Genomic DNA, 20354 nt, shown 5'->3' on the forward strand with positions numbered 1-20354 from the left:
AGTGGCAGATTTATGGAAAGTGGGGCTGCATCAAGTGTAATGCCGCTTTCCCTGCGCCTCTTAGCACCACCCCCTACCACCAGCATATGTGCCCTGTATTTCAAATATGGCACACCATGGTGCAGGGGAGGGGGCAATAACGTGTGACACTATTGGTGTACTCTGCAGGAGTAGCGCCAAAATATTGGCACTACTACTGCAGAGTACATAGGGGCCCATTATAAATAATAAAAGCCCCCTTTTAATGCCTGCTCTGAGTAGGCGTTAAAAGTGCCTTAAAAAATGACGCAAGGAAATCTCTTATATTTCCCTGAGCCATTTTTTCACCCCCCTCAACAGGGGAACACCCCCTTTGCATACATTATGCTTGGTGAAGACATGATGTAGCGCAAAGGTTTACAAAGTGGCACAATGCATGCATTGCCTCATTTTGTAAATGTGGCACGTGGATTTCAGCCTCGTTGGGCCACATTAGCGTAAAAAAATGACGATAATGTGGCACAAGGTGGCGCTAGGGGCTTATAAATATGCTGCTAAATGTTCCTAAGAGGAGATTGATGATTGACAGTCCTAATGGTAACACTGGCTCCGGGGAGGTGATGGTCCTCGGAACACGGGGGCCGCACAGCCCCCCACATATATCAGTCACATCGGCTCGGGTAGGTCATAGTCCCCAGAGTAATACAAGCCCTAGAACAAAGACCCTGTGCTTCCTCTTCTTTTTTAAACCCCCAATGGCCCCGGGACCTGACTCACCCAGGGGGAAAAGAAAAGAAAAAAGGTGAGAGACTTCCCTTTATTTTTAAAAAAAGGCTCAGAAAAATCTGCTGGTCCATCTGCTTATTTTTCTGAGATTTAAAAAAAAAATGCTTTTTAGCTGTGGCGAGGTCCCTTGCAGATCCCTGCATCAGGGGTAGAGGCTCGGGGTGTCCCTACTCTGGACCCTTTTCTTTTTCTTATCCAAAGAGAATCCATGTACTTAGATATCTATAGTTTTTAACCTTTATTATCTCCAACACTACCAAACGGATTTATACTAAATTACAAAAAGCACAATCTAGCTTCCTGACAAATTTGGTGTAATTCCTTTCAGCGGTGTGGGCTGGAGGCATGTCTAAAGACCCTGTAGAAAAATGTATAGGGAAAACACATTTTGGGTCCCCGCCTTTCTCTTCACCCCCACTTGAGGGATCACCATGTAACTTTCAAAACAGCAGCTGAATCAACTAAGAAGTTATTGGCAAAACAAAAAAAGCTCTTCTTACGGAAACTAGGTCCTAACTATAACTACCTACTGGCAGCTACCAGTCCTTTAGACATGACTACAGCCCAAACCACTGGATGAAATTACACCAAATTTGGCTGGCTTTCGGTATGCAGATTATGCTTTCATCCTTTTGGTGTAAATCCGTTCAGTACTTTTTGAGAAATTAAAGGGAAAATACATTTGTATCTCTAGGGATGCTGATCGTTTGCAATATAATTGCGAATAATGATGAGCTCATGCAGGAAAATGCACAGCTCTGATTGGATTAAAACACTTTGAACCAGGAAGTGTTGGCAGCCATCTTGGAACTCAGCTTCAACGGAGTCCCACTAGAAAATGTGGGAAAAAGGAAAAGGGGCCACAGTAGAAACACCCTGACCCATTAGCTCTAGTGGTGAGGTCCCAAAGGAACCCCCTCAGGGCAAAAAAAAAGAAATCCAGCGAATTTGTGAAGTTGTGTCAACCCACTTAAAAAAACAAAAAAGCAAGCACTTCTATCTGTGAAGCCCTGGGATGGGCCAGGTTTTGGGGGCATTTACATTTTTAATGTTGGGGGTCCTCTGGACTCCCACAGTCCTGGGCACTGCCACCTACCTGGCTTTAAAAAAAGAAACCTGGGGGGCTTCCCAGACCCCACATAGCCCGAGGACCCCCACCTCCATGGGGCTTCAAACAATTGTAACAGGGGTCCCCGACCCCTTTGCAGTCCTGGGGACCACCACCTCCCTGGGGCTTTATAACAATATAACACAGTGGACATGTGGCCCCCGCGCAGCACAGGGGATCATTACCTCCCCATGGCGTTTCTGGGATTATGTGCAGAGGGGCTGAGTGCAACCTGCAGCCCTGGGGACAACCACCTGCACAGGGCATTTCTGTGATTATGTACAGGGGGAATGTGTGGCCTCCCACAGCCCCAGGGATCACCACCTGCCCAGGACAAATATTAAAACAAGAAAAATGGGTCAGTTTTGACCCCTGCAGCCCAGGGGACAACTACCTCCCCAGGGCTGGCTCCTGCTATGTCCCAGTGTGCCCACCCCTGGGACATAGTTGTTAGTTGTGGCTTGGCTGTAGCTTTACGGCCCACTAAGTCACAGGAAACACTCTGTTTGCAGCAAGTTAGAACTGCCAAACAGTGCTTCTTCAGTTTTACTCTGTCTTCCTGCCTGTGGAGATGCATTCAGGGAGACAGATCAAACAATTGCTCTCACAGAGAGGAAGGAGCTTTAGCCTTAGGGATGGGGGTGTCCAGGGCTGAGATCGGCCCTGGGGAGGGGGCCATGCAGCCCCTCTCCCCCCAAAAAAGAATTAGGCCACACCTCAGCAGCTGGGGTCCCCGGGGCCTAGATTGGCCTTGGAAGGGGGGCCACAGCCCCCTCTCCAAAAAAACAATAATTAGACTGGGCCCAAGGGGATGGGGTCCTGGGGGCTGAGGTCATAATGGGGAGAAGAGCCCCATGGCCCTCCTCAACCCAAATAAAATAATATTTAAGCCGTGCCCCAGGGGATGGGGATCGCGGAGTTGAGATCAGCCTCGTGAGGGGGGGCCACGTGGCTTCCCCTCCCCCAGAAAAACTCAATGTTTAGTCCGGGTTCTGGGGGATGGGGTCCGCACAGCGAGATTGGCCTAGAGAAGGGAGATGCACTGCCCCTCCCCAAAAAATGAATTTAATGTTTAATGTTAATCTATATAATTTCTCTGAAAAAAACAAAGGTTACAGGGACATTATGGTTAGGTTCTGATTTTACTTGCACAAATCTATATAAATTCAGCAATTAAAGTTATGGTTAACTCAAGTACCTATAACTCATACCTTAAGGTAACTATAACTTGTGACTTCGCCGTACACAGCTAATTAGTCCACATATGACATCACTGATGACACCTTTTATGGCATCACTGATATAATCACTGCAACATTTTCAATAACATTATTGGATGAGAAAACTGTGCATGGTGGGATTGCATGGTCAAGGCTGATTTGCATATGGCTGGTCCCAAACTGGAATGGCGTGGCAAGCAAAATAATGATGGATTAAACCCAGCTCTGTGACTGGCGGTGAATGTTTGTAAATGTTCAGAACTCCATCCATCATCTTTTTTTGTTGCATTTTCACACTAAGTCGGAAGAATATGCCCAGACATGGGTCCCTTGCTTGCTACGCTACCAAGCTAGCCTGGCTGGTGAGGTGTAATACCACAAAACTGGTCCCAGCATGCTTGTTTTCAGGTCCAGGGAGCACCTAGGCAGTTCAGGCTGGTCTATTCCCATGGAAAGCAGTGTCAAGGTGGACTTGCATACGGTTGCATCTAAACTGACATGGCGAGCAACATAACAATGGATTAAACCCAGATTTGTGACTGGGGGTGAACGTTTGATGATGTTCAGCATTCTATCCATTATCTGAATGGAACATGGAGAGCTCACTCCTTTCTAACATTCACACCCCATTAAATGTTGAATTCTTCCTTTGTGCACCCTTTTCCTCTAAGCAAGCCGTTTGTGGGTGGGCAATCTCTTGGGTGTAATCAATGAGATGTGAGTTCAGAAGCCCCTACAGCAGAAAGCCTAGGTCTTGTACAGAAGACTTCAAGCAGGACCCACTCCCTTCAGATACCAATGCCCCATTTTGTCATAAAGACTCTCTTACATTCTCCCTCACTAAGGTGGCAAAGCACACACTTTGCATAAAGTGCCTTGTACAGAAGACCGTAGGGAGAGCATGCTGCCTTCAGACACCCACTTCCCATTAGGTCATTGTACAGAAGTATTCACAGGAAGACAACTTACTGAAGTTCTTTGATGTGCAAACCCCTCACTATACATTGTCTTGATTATTTCTCACGTTCTGTTGTGAGGGAGGTTATTGAGTAATAAATATTTTTTTGATGTGAGGTTGATTCCACAAAACTCTCACAGTACAGATACCAGTAAAAATGTGTTATTTATCCCCAGTTCACTCCTGTAGAATCCCACTGAATTGAAAACAGTGTACAAAAAGTATTTTTGTAATAAACCTTTTTTCTAATTGGGTCATAGGGTGGTTTCTGAAAAGAGCTATTGCATTAATGTTGTTTTGTGCTCACTTATCGGTAGAACTGGATAATTTCCTTGATTTTTTAAAGGAAATTCCTATTCTTTTCCGTTGTGAAATGGACGCCATCCCTACGATAGACACAAAGCGTGTCAAAGCAGGTTGAGCCTGGTCCGTGGTCACAGAGAAATGTCAACACTGCTTTTTCTGGGATTTCTCAATCTTGGGGCAAAACTGTCTTGACCACTGTAATTCGTCTTTCATAGATGTCTGCTAGACAAAGGCAGCGTGAGGGAAGAGAGTCATCAAGTGTGCTAAGGTTTCCTTCATTTGAATTTTAAGTCCATCTCCTGTAATTGAGCCCAGATTGTTGCTAACACAGAAACAAATTCATAAGATCTGGGTGCTAACAATTCAAAACGGTTTCATCCACAGGCAACATTGCTGAAATAACGTACCTTTGTGGCCAACCCAACTAATATCCACCTGAGGAAATCCAAGATATCTGTCGTATTCCACAGTTTCTGTCATGCTCTCCTACCCACAAGACAAACTGTCCCAAACAAGCCACACCCGAACCATCAAATCAGTATGCTGATCAGGAGACAGGTGGAGTGAGGAGTGAGGAGCGGAAAGAGAAGTATTTTGGAAAAGAAGGCAGTTTCAAATATTAATGGTTGTAGTTTGTGTGGTAAAATAGTAAGTTAGATATTTAGAAACTGCCATTTCCTTTGTTAATTCTGACTGAAAAAATGAGTTTTGAGTATAGTGTTCAATGCTATTTGTTTATACTCTAAGACAAAATGTGGACTGCCAATGGAACGGTTTAGCAGTACTGCAGTGCAGACTGTGTCTAGTGAACTTTTGACCTGCTGGCATATTTGTATTCGGCTGAGTTTGATGTCTGTTATAAATAAATCTTTGTGCATTCATTTTAGTTGGAGAAATCTTACTAGCAGACCATCATATCTGTGTAATGAACCAATTACACATGCTCACTAAACCCTGCTCCAAAATTGGCAGCACTGCGCTCTGTCATTTTCACAATGCAGGGATGCGCCGTATTTAAGTGAATACTGTGTACCCCTGTGTTGTCCCCGGTGCTGGTGCCAATTTTAGCTGCCAGCACCAGCGCAGGCATCCTTTCACGAGCGTGCAAGGATGTCTGCGTTGAGGGGTGTGATTGTTTATGTACGGGAAGGTGCCCCTTCCTGCACATAAACAATCACTAATGGCGCTTTGGCACTTCTCTGTGTGCTGCAGAATGTAGCACACACAGAATTTCCAAAACGTCATTTTCAAATGATTGTTCTGTGCAGGAGGGACACCTTCCCACACATAAACCATAATTTCTGGCATTTTGCTCTTTCTATGTGTGCTGCAGAATGCAGCATGCATAGAAAAAGCAAAAAACGAGGAGGAATAAAAGTATTCCTCCTCGTTGCGCCTTGCTAACGCCGCCCCTGGGGGTGGCATTTGATTTTGGCACTGCCTCAGGTATATGAAAACTCGGAACTCTGAGGCAGCATCAAAATGTAATGGGTGTTGCTGTGGCACACCCACACCAACACCCATTGCATGCCCCTATGACGCAGAATACTGCATCGGAGGGGGCCATATTCACAAGGAGACGTAATGCCACAAAAAGTGGAGTTACACCTCTTTGTAAATATGAAGCAGTGGATAGCACCACTGGAGCATCACGGTAAGTGCTGGTCCAGTGGGGCTAGGAGTTACAAATATGCCCCTGAAGGTAGCTATAGTTGGTGTCGAGTGTTAGAGCTGAGCTCTCTTCTGCTTCAGATCCTCAGAAGTGTTTCGTTTTGAGTGTATCACAAAGCACTCTATCCTACTTTCAAAATGCAGCTTCTTTTACAGATAATAGAAGATGTAGTGTTAATAATTTAAATATATTTTAGTGATTAAACAATTATACCTTTACATTTATGAAATATAGTACACAATTGTACTTAAATTAAGACTCTACTTATGGTTCATAATAATAATGCACGTGCCTAAATATTACTGTAATTAACTACTTTTATTTGCATGATAGTTTTAAAAATGTGCGGAATACTCTACTGAAATTTTGTACAGGTTCGTTAATAATATTTTCAAATAGAAGAAAATGTACAATTATAAGTTTTCGTTTGATATGATTCTAAACAGTACAAATTTGCTTCATTTGAGGATTTCACCTATGAACTTTGATACACTTTACATGGGAAAATATGCATAAAAATACTATATTCTAGTTATAGTGATGTGGTAATGAGTATAGTTGCTGTTTGAGTTTGGAAGTTACTTGAAATTGCAGTGCCCTATTTTTCAGTACTACACTTGATTTCGTTCCTCTGTTAAGTCTCTATGTATTATTTTTAAATTAGAAAGTTTTTAGTTTGCTTCTTATAAAACAGAGTACATGTAAAGTACTAGACACAAACAATTGAATGATGTAGATGAGAAAAGTGTTTTTATTATTGCTGATTCAATGTTTAGATGGAATTAGTATTCACTTTTTCATAGAGGTTGTTGTAGAGCGCTAGAGTATTTTGAACAGTGCAGATCGATAGGTTAAAGGTTTCATAGTTTTGGAATAGGAAAATGTATAGCAACTGTATATGTTAACAGATAGATGGCCTCCATGTTTTATAATATATTGTGCACTGTGCTGTTCACGATGTTATCTGTACACACATCCGTTATCCCCTGCAATACTGTTCATGGTGAAGTCAGTCCCTTCAGTATCCAAGTGCCATTATATGGGTATGCACCTACTAAACTTGCCCTGTGCTTTCTTCAGATCTCTTCATGGGGCTGATATTCAATACCATTAGGCACATTAGATGACCACACGCACAGTATTTGCTGTGTGTACAGGTCTTGACAGAGACACTCAAAACCCATTAGTTAGTTTGTGTAGCCTTTTTTACAGAAAAGAGGCAAATCACTTTAATGAAAGACCAGTCCCTTCAGAAACACAAGCCCTATTATGTAGGCTATTCTCTAATACACAGAGCCTTTACAGTGTATGGATCTTCAATGAGGATCCACTCTCTTCCGACTTTCAAACCCCACTAGTGGGGCAACCCTCTAGTATGCACAGTGCCGATCATGGATTCAGATGTTCCTGGAGAGGCCAACTATTTCCTTTGTACATAGCCAATCACCTGCTATGCATAGGCTTTGCTGTGTGCACAACTACTCATGGGAAGGCTAGTTCCTACAGACACCCACGCTCTATTACGTGGGTAAGCCCCTAGTACCTACAGTGATTTTTCTCAGCACAGCTCAGTCATGAAGTGACAAGTACCACAAGAGAAGCATATTTTAACTCATGTAAGCCTCTGTAATGCACATATTTTCCATTGTGTTCAGGTGTTCATGAAGAGACCAGTCCCTCCATATTACGGAGGCCTATTAGATGGCCAAGTTTCAACTACATACAGTCTTTGCTCTTTGTACAGATTTTCACAGTGAGGCTTGTGCCCCCACCCCCACACAAATGAGCTTCATTATAAAACCAAGTACGTTGTATACACAGCCTACCCTGTGCAAAGGTCTTATTGAAGAGGCCATTCCCTTCAGAGTCTGAAGTCCCATAATGTGATTAAACCCTTAGTATATATATTGTTCTCCATCTGCACAGCTCATTCGGAAAGAGGCCACTCCTTCTAAAAACAGATGCCCTATTAGGTGACCAGGGTCCTTTAATTGTCATCTTCCCCCCTGTGCATAAGCCTTAATGGAGAGCCCAGCCTGTCCAGAAAATGAAGGTCCATTAGGTGGAACGTCCCTACTATGCACAATCATCACTCTGGTTGAAGCTGTTTACGGACAGGACAATCTCTCCAGACTCTCAAGCACCATTAGGTGGACTAGACTCTATTATGCACACTATTTGCTCTGTGTATAGATCATCATAGACAGGGCAGTACCTTTACACAACTGTGCTCTATTACATACACAAACACCTACTATGTACAAATATTATTGTGTAGTCTGCTCTTCATGGGAATACAAGTCCATTTAAGCACCCAAACCCTATGATGTAGGTAAACCCTACTTCATACAATGATATCCATCTGTGGAGCTCAGTGATGAAAAGGCCAGTCCCTCTAAAGGAGACTAACTAGTGTTAGTTTCAGAAAGGAAAATTATGAATTTTCTGCAACATCAGCAGAAACTCCTGACAACACGTGTGTTGCCATCATACATAGTACAAGGCAGAGGCAGGCAGCTATTGGTGACATAACTGAAGATAAAGATCTAGTACAGTGGATCAAACGTGCTTTGCACTTCATAGCTGAGGAATGGTTTAATCTATGTATCACAAAAATTTAGCAAACTGAGTGACAATAAGATGCCTCCGACAGGCATTCACAATAATTTAGACATCTCCCCAATTCCAGCTGAATCTTTATTATTGATGATACCATTCACAAAAACACTTATATCCCCATTCACCCACTGATACACCCACTAATGCATGCACATAACCACTTAACCAAGCATTCACATATCAATATAACCACTAACATATAATAACTGAACTATAAAACTGCTCTCACATTCTCAATCACCTATACAACCAACTTAAATGACTTCATACTCACCTATAGAACATCTCACACACACATGCTATCACTTCCATACCTACTCCTATATCTTGATGGTCAAACATGAAATAACTCCAGTAGATATTTACTCACACGTACAATATTTCACACATCTATACACACACTCATATAAATAAACAAACACAAAATAAAACAGTCACAACTTACAGACACACTGAGGCATCCATAAAGAAGCACACAAAAAAATTACTCACCAACTCAGCCAATAACATACATGTTCGCCAACAAAAGACACACTCTACCAGACAAACACTCACCCCTACAATAAATACACTCACTCACCTACTCACAAAGGTAGTAGTCAAACACCAACTCACTTACCTATAGAGGTGCTCACACATGTATTTTGTCACCAATTAAGCAACTCAAAACACACATTCAGCAATAAATACACCAACTTACACCATCTCTCACCCACCCATTCAGTCAGTTGCACACCCTCTCATATACTAAGATAGACACTGGCTCATCAGTAAAGTCACTGACCATGTTATGAGTGATGTAATATGTGCAGTTATAAGACGTTCATTGCAGGGGTGTAAATTACAGTTAGGTTTCATAACTATAACTACTGAATTTCAATGGTTTTGTGTGTGTGAAATGTGAATCTAACTATAATCTCCCTGAAACCTTTGTTTTCTATTGAATTTCTACATTTTTCTGGCATTTATGTCATAACTGTAACATTCATGTAACCTTTATTTTTTTCAGTGAATTTCTAAGGTTTTTTTAACGTAAAGTAATAATTAATTACCATAATTTAACCCAACCTCCGCCACGTATGGGCTTCGTGCCCTAACGTAACTAAAATTTGCACCACCGCCATGGCCAGTTTTCTCACCAATAATTTCACAGCAAATTATGCAGAGATATTATTAATGATAACATAAAAGATGTTATCTGTGACATAATACTTGAGGTAATTAGCAGTTAACAGTGTGGGTGTGAGTTATAGTTACCTTAGGACACAAGTTATATTTATTTTAGATAACTCTAAACTGCTGAATTCCTATGATTTTTGTGTGCACAATATGAACCTACCTATTGCGTCCCTGTAACATTTTTTTTGTCAATTTATACGTTTAAAAAAAAAATCCTAACTATAAATATATATTTACAAAGACAAATGCTAAAGTACCATTATAGTTAAGTGAAATGTTCAGTAACAATGTAACTTTTCTAACTAATAAAACACAGAAATTCAACAGTTTAAGGGCCAGAAGTATCAAATGATTTTGCACTCGCAAACTGCGAAATCGACCGTTTGCGAGTGCAAAATCGTGATCTGCAATGCATCAAAGGCATTCGCAGACCACAAAAAGAAAATTGCAAAAATTGCGATTTTCTGCGTTGCGACCTGGATTTTGCGATTCGCAAAATCCAGGTCGCAAGGCAATTCTGCAAAAAATCGCAAAATGCGATTTTTCGCAGAATGGTATTTTGCACATGCAAAATACCATTGTCTACAACCAGGTGGTAACCTGGTGCAAAATTTAAAAATGCAGTAAAACTGCATTTTTAAATTTAACATGTAAAGCACACATGCCCTTTCGCTATGGGCCAGTTTCACACATCTGGCCCATAGTTATTTTGAGTGACTGTAACTCAGGCTGTAAGGTAACTGTAGGTTACGCTCCCTCCATCGACATTTTTCTCATCAATATTTTCATTGCAAATGTTGCAGTGAAAATGATCAATAATGTCATAGAAATTGTCACGAGTGAAATAATATGGGGGGTAATATTTTATTACCAAATGGAAGCCAACCCCCCACCACGCACAGAGATTTAGCAGCTGGTTCTGCTTCCAACACCGCAGGCAGCCAACCCCATGCTGCACACAGCTTTTGATCATGTGCAGCGGGGGTGGTTGGCCAGAAGACTTGGAAAGTGCAATTAAGTGCAAGTGAAACTCTGCCCATAACATAATACATTAGTGTAACACCAACCACATTGTAAGCCATAGTGATGATCTAAAAACCCTTCTGTTAGGCTTGGGGTGGTCTTGTCCCAAACTTTAGTGCCTGTTTTGCCTCACTTTTGCTGATCTGTTTTATTGGCCTTGGGGCTTTGGATACTTTGTCACTGCTAACCAGTGCTAAAGTGCCTTTGCACACTCCCTAAAACATGGTCACATTGGTGTATCCACATTTAATTTACTTATAAGTTTCTACTAAAGTGCACTGTATGTGCCCAGGGCCTGTAAATTAAATGCTAGTTGTGGACCTGAACACTCATTTACCACCCACTTAAGTAACCTTTTAAATATATCTCAGGCCTGCGGAGCTTGTATATGCAGTTTACACTACCATGTCGACTTGACATGTAAAACCTTTTGCCAAGCCTTAAACATCCCTTTCATTACATTTGTGTCACCCCTACGGTAGACCCCAGGAAGCCCATATGGTGGGGTGCCATGTAATTAAAAGGCAGGATGTATACTTTTAAGTTTTAAATGTCCAAAACTGTTTCTTCAGTACTGTGAGGCCTACCTCTAATTTAAGTTAACATTGGGGATTCTTTATTACATTTACTAAAGTGTAATTCCTGATTGAGAATGAATAGTCCTCTTTAATGCTAAAATCAGATGTACTATTAAAATGTTAAAAATGTCACTTTTAGAAAGTTGGCATTTTCCTCATGTTAGCTCTATTTACATGCAGCCTGTCTATAATACACATCAGGGCTGGAGTGACGGCTGGTTTCTTGCAAAGACCCCTCTTTGAAGTACACACAGGTACAACTGGTTATAAAAACTGAACATCTGATCCTACCAAATGAGTACATTTCTGGACATGTGAAGACCTCTGCCTGGATGAAGGACTGATGTGCTGCTATTTGGATTGACATAATGAGCTGCTGCTGTGAAAGAACTGCTTTTATGCTGTGCTCCCCTGCTGACTGCTTTCCTCCACCCTGCCGAGGAAGCACTGGGCCCATGCCATGTGAACGCAGGGTGACTCCAAGGGTTTTCTGACTTTCCTCCTTTTATTCTGAAAGCCCAAGGATACAAAAGACTTCTAACACAACCTGCAAGAGCACCTGGACTTTGCTTGCTGCATATCTTACCCAGCCAAGTGTTTCCAATCTTGTTTTGGGCCCTCAAATGTGGGTATAAAGGGCTAAAAGCACCAAAATCTACTCATCGCCGTCATTGCGCTGGTCGGAAATAATGCATCTCCTTCGATGCTGACGCATCGCTGCTTCAGAAAACATTGTATCACTGGCTGCGTGGCTTGGTGATGTTGCAACGCCTACATATAAAGGCTCAGCAGCAACATATTCCTGAATACGTGGTTCAGAACCCTCTTTCTGCCATACAGAGGGTTGCTATCAGTGCACCTCCTGACAGCTTCTTTACCTCTGCTCCTATGTCCCTAAGATGACACAAGTGCAGAGGTAAAGGGATTTCCCCTGCACTTGCTTCCCTAAGATGACACGAGTGCAGAGGTAAAGGAATTCCCGCATTTGGATAGGGCCATGCCCACATGCAAATTAGGGGATGGCCTCTTCAGACAGTGCTGGTACACCATGTGTGCTAGCGCTATCTGTATTACAGAAGGGGTCGCACAAGCATCTGCTGCCCCTTCTGTGATACGAAAGTGCCTTGGCTGCAAGCCTAGCAGTATCAAATGCCGTTGCACTTCTGGGGCACTTATTGTTATGCAGCCCCAGGTGTGGTTTCTTTTTGTGCGGTGTTGTCACTGTTTTACTGTTTGAAGTATTGCACAAATACTGTACACATTGCCTCCCACGTTAAGACTGCCTGCTCTGTGCCAAGCTACTACAGGGTGAGCACAGGTTGATTTATAGTGTGTAAGTGACTTACCCTGACTAGGATTGTGAGTCCTACTCGGACAGGGTGCATACCTCTGCCAACAAGAGATTCATTTTTTAACATTGGTGATCAATGGTGAAGACAGGACGTGTGTTTGTGTGGTGCCTTACAGTAATTCCATGTATACTACCAATCCATACCTAAGAACAATTTGAATCTGTCTATTCTCCCTAATTGGCATTTTTGATTTTTTCTAAAATCATATATCTGACTGGAGGTTTTTCATCTGCACCTATACATGCAATAATAGATTTTGAGCTTGCCAAACTTGAGAGATGCACTGTGGTCCAGCTCAAGGATTGCTGTAAGGGATTAGAATTTTCTACTAAAGGATTAATTGGGAAGGTGAAGGGACAAAAGTCACTGAGGGCCTGGATAGAAACTCTCGATGTAGCAGCTGTGACCATGAGAGAGCGTAGTTTTTATATTACACATTATAGACATGAAATGCTCATATATATATATTAACAATGCAGTATTAATAATTAATAATTGAAATGTATTAATAAACGTGGAGAAATATTCACTTGTGCAAACTAATGTTGAATAGACGAAATAGTCAATATTACTATTAGAACCGCATTCTTTAGAATTCGTACATCTTAAGTTAGCATGAGTCGCGAACTAGCTGTGTAACTCTCATTTTAAAGTGTATTTTTCTGCTTCTGAAGTGTGCAGACTTGCAAACGACCATGACCCAGCGATTGTTCTCTTCTCTACTTAAAAGAAACATTTTTGTATTCTCCCATTCGCATGCTAGTAGCCTTTAGTAGGGATTGTGAAGCTTCGAAACAAACATGGACACTTTCAAGGACAATAAAGCGAGGAGAAGAGAACTCTTGACCCGAGACGTGTGCCAAAGTGGTGAAGTAACCCCGGATATGCCACCTACGAAAAACTTCAATTATAAAGACCAATTAGGATATGAGTAGATATCGAGAAATGGCAAATGCATTACTTACTGTATAATTTGATTGGTTACCAATAGAATCTTGGGGGAATGTATCACGCAAAAGGGGATAAAAACCCATGACACAGGAGACGAGAGACAGGAGGTAGGGAATGATATTGAATGCATCCAGAAACTCTGTCACTCTATTTGGTGACTTGAGACTTAGAAAACTATTCTTGTCCATAGATTGCCCCGTTAACTTTCCCCCTTAAGTGGAGAGTTTCCCTTGCCTTTAATTAGATAGACTGACAGTGATTCTAACTGATGTCCTGAAGACGAAGACTGATCCTGTATGCTGACCTGACCAGAGGAGGGTTATAATAATATCACTAATGAAATCTATTTTGCCTTTTCTTTCTAGGTACCAACTGCTGTGTATATTTTGAATAGAGATCTTAGCTAGATGTTTTCCGAATTGATATTCTAAATTGTTTTACATGAAGCCCCACATGTTAATGCTAATTCGAGGTTAGATGAGGTATTCATTTGACTGACGGAACTGACGTGACTGACATATAGCCATGCTGAACTGTGACTTATGAATTATTATGCACTGTGATCTATTCTTATTGATGCATCTATCTTATGTTTCAGATCATTGAATTATTGAAAGCTTATCGTAGTTGTCACTTTGTGATTATGCTTCTATGTTTCTTGGTTTTGAGACTAATGCGTTTATTGTTAGATTGTAATCAGTAGGGAATAAATTCACAAAATCATCCTTTAAGGTGTGGTTATTTGTGTCCGAATCTAACGATTGTACTGAAGGTTCACTTATGGTTAATGCGAAATATATTTTAATGATAACTTTTCACAATGTTATTGATTTATTGATTAGTTTATTGATTGGTTATCTCGTCTTACGGAGACTCATCACTGGGCCCAAAGATTCATCGACCTAATACGAGTCCCGATGTGTATAAATTAACATAGACGGACGCGTTAACAGTTCTGGTAGCAGTGGATGGTTTGGCCCTTGGGTGCCCTAGGACGGAGTTTTTATTGTTAAATTTTGTTTTCTGTGATAATGAAGTTTGGTATGACGATGAGTGGCTAGGTTCGCCATGGCTTTCCTGGGATCTCGGAACCTGCCCAGATGAGTTGGGAATGATCTCGGCGTCATAGTATGCGTGGTTAGGGTCTTTTGCGCTTATTAAATCTTATGCATCCTTGCAGATGATTGTGAAAATTTGTGTGCTTAGGACAAAAAAGTGTTAATTAGAAGGAGTGGGCGTACTCCACAGTATGAGAGTAGGGAAGTCGGCGTACTTCATGTGAATGCAGCGCTTATTGTTCAAAATGATCCACGTGGTTGATTATTGTATACGGGCCTATTGAGGTCTAAGACTCTGGAGTATGATGAGAAATATGGTTTATGTTGTAATCTGTGCGGGTTAATAGGTCAATCGGGCGTGGTTGACAAGTCAAGTTCGAGATATAATGTATGTGTGAAACCTTCGATGGAGATTTGACGAGTTCTAAAGTGCACTAGAAGGAGTCATTGACAAGTCGAGAGTAGGATTCGCGGGTCGAATTCTGCTTGCGTATGAGGGAACTGAGAAGGAGAGAGTAGCGGCCGAGGCTTTAAGTGAAATCTCTGTAAAGTTCTGAAGCGAATGTGTTACCCTTCCTGTAGTAAACCGACGGATTTGTATTGTTATTTTAAAGTGTCTGCAATAAATCGCATTAGTTTGTATGAGTTGTACGAGTTGGTGAGAGGTGGACAAGCCGCAAGACTTTGTCAGCTGCAGTGTGTGAGTGTGACATCAGTGGTGCCGCGCTGAGATAGGTCAGATGTTAAGAGGAGTCGCGCACGGATTGGCTGCCGTCCGTGAGAGGCAATAAGTTGAGAAAAGGGTAGGCGAAGAGTGTCCTGGGAATTAAGCCGTTTTCTGATCAAATACAAAATAAAAAAAGGTTTCAAAATGAATTTTGTTAAGGCATTCAAAAGCGCTTTGAAAGGAGATGTGTACATTGTCGCAACCGATGGGGAACCTACACCACCCGAGGGTACTCCAGCTTATACAGTTATGGAGGAAAAGGGTGTTGCACCTTGTTTATGGATGAAACAATGGCGTAAATTGACAGAAAAAGAGGGATGTTTAGCGTTTCCAGAACATGGGACATTCAACCCAAAGGTATTAGAAAACTTGAGGTGGATGTTAAGTACGCAGAAACCACCTCCGAGACCAGCACAATATGAGGCTTTGGCGATATGGGACCTGATGGCTCTTAAACATAGGCAAGAAAGATTTCACAGAAGACTGAAAAGGGCAGAAAAATCTTATGCAGAAGCTAGATGGGAAAATGAGAATAAAATGTGGAGACGGGGAATAGTAGATGGGTTAAAGCTGTTTCGAGCGATAACGCAGGGAGAAGAGACACAGGGAAAGAAAGCTTCTTGCAAAACTAATAAAGATTCAGACAAGGCTAAAGAGCATAAAAGGTCCTGGGAAGAAGAGGATGATTCAGAGGATGAGGAGTTTATGGAAAGATTGTTACATGATCGTCCACCACCTTATGCAGTGAGCGACGATGCTCCAAGTACTAGCTTGGATCCTGGGAACCAGACGCAGGGAAAGGGAGTTACTGATACAGTACAGACTAGCGATACAGCCTTGATACAGAATGGTGACAGTGTACCCACTGCACCAGACGTACTGATACAGTTGCAGCCTCCACCGCAGATAAAAAGAATTTATCCTGATGTTCCAGTGCTTGAGACTACTACGAACTTGGTAGTGCCGCCAGAACCGACATACACAAAGCCAAGACTGATCCAGATTGAGTCAACCCCGAAGTTAGTGTCTCAACCGCCACAGCTGATACCTGGGAATAACCCTGTAGCAAGACCTCCATTAGTACCTGTACCTGGTACATTAGAACAGACCTATGGTGTTGCAGCTCCTAGAAGTTTGGGACCAGGTCAGACACCTACCGCCATATCACTACCTATTACTGTTGGTCCTCCAGTGCCGTTATATGCACAAGAGAAAATAGGGACATGCGAACAAGGGGTCATGACTCAAGAAACGATAAGAGGAGGGCCTATAGGGACCCCACAAATAATGCCTCCTGGAGAACAGGTAAATGAACAGCCGAGACCCTTAATGGATCTTAGTCCAATAGGGGCACCTCTGGAAGCAATGCGACAAGCAGGGTTGGGAGTATTGACTCCCCAAACTATGAGTACGAATACCTCTCACACACCAATGATACATGCAGGGAACATTTCGCTGCAGGGGTATACAGTACAGCAATTAAATGAGTGGTTAGAGAAAACTTGTGTTTCACAGAGGACTACAGTAACCGCAATTGAGCCTGAAAAAGAAAAACAGGATGAATACCTGAATCTTGTACGATTAGGAGCAGAAGCTGCCGAACTGGTGGAAGGGACTATGGGAGTAAATAGGTTAGAATCATACACTGAGGCAGAACTAAGATACTTATGTCCCAAGATTACCAAAGAAGTGGGAAAAATACATCAGAGATTAGCAAATCTGGCAGACAAATATAACATCGATATTGGAAATACTAAACATTTAAAGAGAAGTTACAGGTTAGATTTTGATACTAAAGATTTTGAACATATGAGATCTACAGGCATGAAAACACACATGAAAGAATTACTGCAAAGTGCACAAATCTGGGGAGCTCTAGAAAAATCGGAAGGCCGATGGGCAAAGAAAAGAGACAAAGGGAAAAAGGATAGCCCAGGGTCTATTGAAACAACGACCACACCCAATTTGGATGCGGTAAAAATCCTGCCCATGAGAGAAACAGCTGGTGGTGTCTTAGTACATGTGCCTTGGTCTAGGGGAGATATTTTGTCCTTTACAAATGACTACCCGAGGTTAAGAGAAAAAACGATCGAGTGGTATCAACAGACAGATAGATTTGTGAAACTTGCAAAGTGTCTTTGGGAAGACTTAAATACCTTATTTGAGATCATTGTTTCGCCGGATTTGTGGCTTGAGTGCAAGAGAGGGGTAGATTGGCCCACGAAGGAACCGGCAAGAGATAAGGTGACCGGAGCACCTTCTGAAGAGGTGATGAAATATTATCATAAGGTTATTGAGTTTTTGAAACAAAAGGTGTCGCCGAAAGTGACCGATTGGCAGAAAATCGACCGGACTTTGCAAGAGGCTAAGGAATCAATACATGCCTATTATGAGAGATTGTTGAAGGCATTTAAACATTACAGTGGTACCGAAACGATCGAACCAAAAGACATGAATCATCTTGTGTTCAGGTTTGTCGAAGTGCTGAGACCCGAGGTTGGCCATATGATTAAGAATCATCTGATTTGTTGTCAAGCTAAACCGATTGATGAGGTGTTGCAGTATGCAAAATACTGTAGTGATGAAATTGAGTTGAAGCAGAAAAAGCTGAAGGAGAAAGTGATGGTGATGCAGCTGAGAGCTGCACAGGCTGGAATTCAGGGAAATGGTGTTCAGCAAATGATGCAGCAGCAACCGCAAATGAACGGTGTGTTTCAGGCACAGCCAAGGGGTAGAGGTCGAGGTTTTGTGAATCGTAATATGGACTTGAATAATGTTGTCGTTCAGAATGACGGGCAGGCAATGAGAAGAATGTCACCATGCCATGCATGCGGGGGCGTGGGGCATTGGAAACGGGATTGTCCAAATATGGTGCATGATGGTACAGTTCAGCAGAGCCTTAATGTTTGTACACAACAAAACCCGCGGGGTCCAAGAATGAGACATCAGAACCCGAACTTACAGAATAATTCGATGCAAATGCCAGGGGTAAAACCTATGCAACAGATGTTAATGCCGCGTTTTCAAAACGTGACAGTACAACCGATGCAACAGCAGATCCCTATGGTGCCTAGACAGCAAATGCAGTTACCCCTAGCTCCGATGGGACAGCAACAGGTGACGCTTCCTCAGCAGGTCACAGGTCAAGTAACAAGTCAAAGTAATACTGTACAACAATTCCCATTGCGAGGTGAAAATGATATGAATGAAGAATGGTCAGACGATAGCTCAGACAGTGAAGAGTGCAGGCTTGCAGCCTCGTTAGAGGTAGATCAGAGAGGCCCATATGTAGAGGGAAAGGTAATGGGCTATAAGGTTTCATTTTTAGCCGACACAGGAGCTACACGCTCTACAGTCCGTAGTGTGGAAGTGCCAAGACTACCTCTATCAGGGCGCACCATACGAGTGGTTGGTGTGGCTAACCAGTATCTGACAAATCCCATCACTGACCGAGTACAGGTTGAAATTGGGAATTTCCAAGGCCTGCATAGGTTTGTTGTGTGCGATTCTAGTCCAGTATCCCTACTGGGAAGGGACTTGCTGTTTAAGACTAAATGTTCAATTACCTGATCCAATGATGGAATAGAAGTCCAGACAAACAGTGATGATGAGGGAGATGAGGGGCAGTTCATAGAAGGAGGAGAGACGAGTGAAGATGACCCTCTAATTACTTTATTTCCAGTGTTCACTCTAATCGACTTACCTGCTGACCTACAAGGGTCTGTAACAGAAAGAGTGTGGGACTTGACAGGAAAAGAGGTTGGATTAATTAAAGGGGTTGAACCAGTCAAGGTGAAAATAAGACCAGATGCAGTGTTCCCACAAGTACCACAGTATCAAATGACTCAGGATATACTAATTGAAGTGACACAGATAATTGTAGATTTTCTCAGACAGGGAGTTTTGAAAGAAGTTTTGAGCAGTCCATGTAACTCACCTATTATGGGTTTGAGGAAACCCTGTGGGAAGGTTCGAATTGTGCAGGATTTGAGAAAAATAAATGAAATTGTGATAAAATGTTGCCCTGTGGTACCTAACCCAGCGGTAATAATGTTCCAAGTTCCTTGTGATGCTGAATGGTTTACTGTAGTAGACCTATCACAGGCATTTTTCTCAATACCTCTTCATGAAGATAGACAATTTTTGTTCAGTTTCAAATTCCTGGATAAGGTGTACAGTTGGTGCAGAATTCCTCAAGGGTTTTCTGAGTCACCATCCATCTTCAATCAGATATTGAAGAAAGATCTGGAACCTCTTGTGCTGCCTTTCAATTCAACTCTTGTGCAGTACATCGATGATTTGTTAATTGCATCCAAAATCAGAGACAGTTGTAAATACGATACCATTGCATTGTTGAACCATTTGGGAAAGAATGGGCATAAGGTGTCACCTAAGAAGTTACACTATTGTCAGAAAGAAGAAAAATATTTGGAACATTTAATTGAGAAAGGGTCCCGAAGGATATCAAAGGAGAGAATAACAGCTGTCTTACAGATGAATCCCCCAACAACAAAGAGAGATGTCAGGATGTTTTTGGGAATGGTGGGTTATTGCCGCCAGTGGATACCCAACTTCTCAATCATTGCAAAGCACTTGATAAAATTAACAGGAAAGGATGTCAAAGATGAACCATATACAATCACTTTGACAAAAGAAGAACTTGAGTCATTCTTAGAACTGAAAGAATGCATGTGCTGGGCACCAGCATTGGGAATGACCGATTATGAGAAACCCTTTCTGTTGTTTTGTCATGAACGTGATGCTTGTTCTTTGTCTGTTTTAACACAGGTCCACGGAGATGCAAATCGCCCTGTAGCATATTTTTCAGCAACTTTGGA

At 42.1% G+C, this 20354-nt stretch overlaps 1 long non-coding RNA gene across 1 annotated transcript in view; it reads left to right on the forward strand.

Moving 5' to 3' along the window:
• Positions 1 to 5979: 5979 nt before the first annotated feature.
• LOC138260793 (uncharacterized) overlaps positions 5980 to 20354 on the forward strand; it is a 53251-nt gene continuing 38876 nt past the window's right edge. The window contains exon 1 of the long non-coding RNA XR_011198993.1: positions 5980 to 6011. This is a non-coding gene — a long non-coding RNA (uncharacterized lncRNA). The remainder of the gene's footprint in view (positions 6012 to 20354) is intronic.

Source organism: Pleurodeles waltl, chromosome 10 (assembly GCF_031143425.1).
Source record: "Pleurodeles waltl isolate 20211129_DDA chromosome 10, aPleWal1.hap1.20221129, whole genome shotgun sequence".
Taxonomy (NCBI): Eukaryota; Metazoa; Chordata; class Amphibia; order Caudata; family Salamandridae; genus Pleurodeles; species Pleurodeles waltl.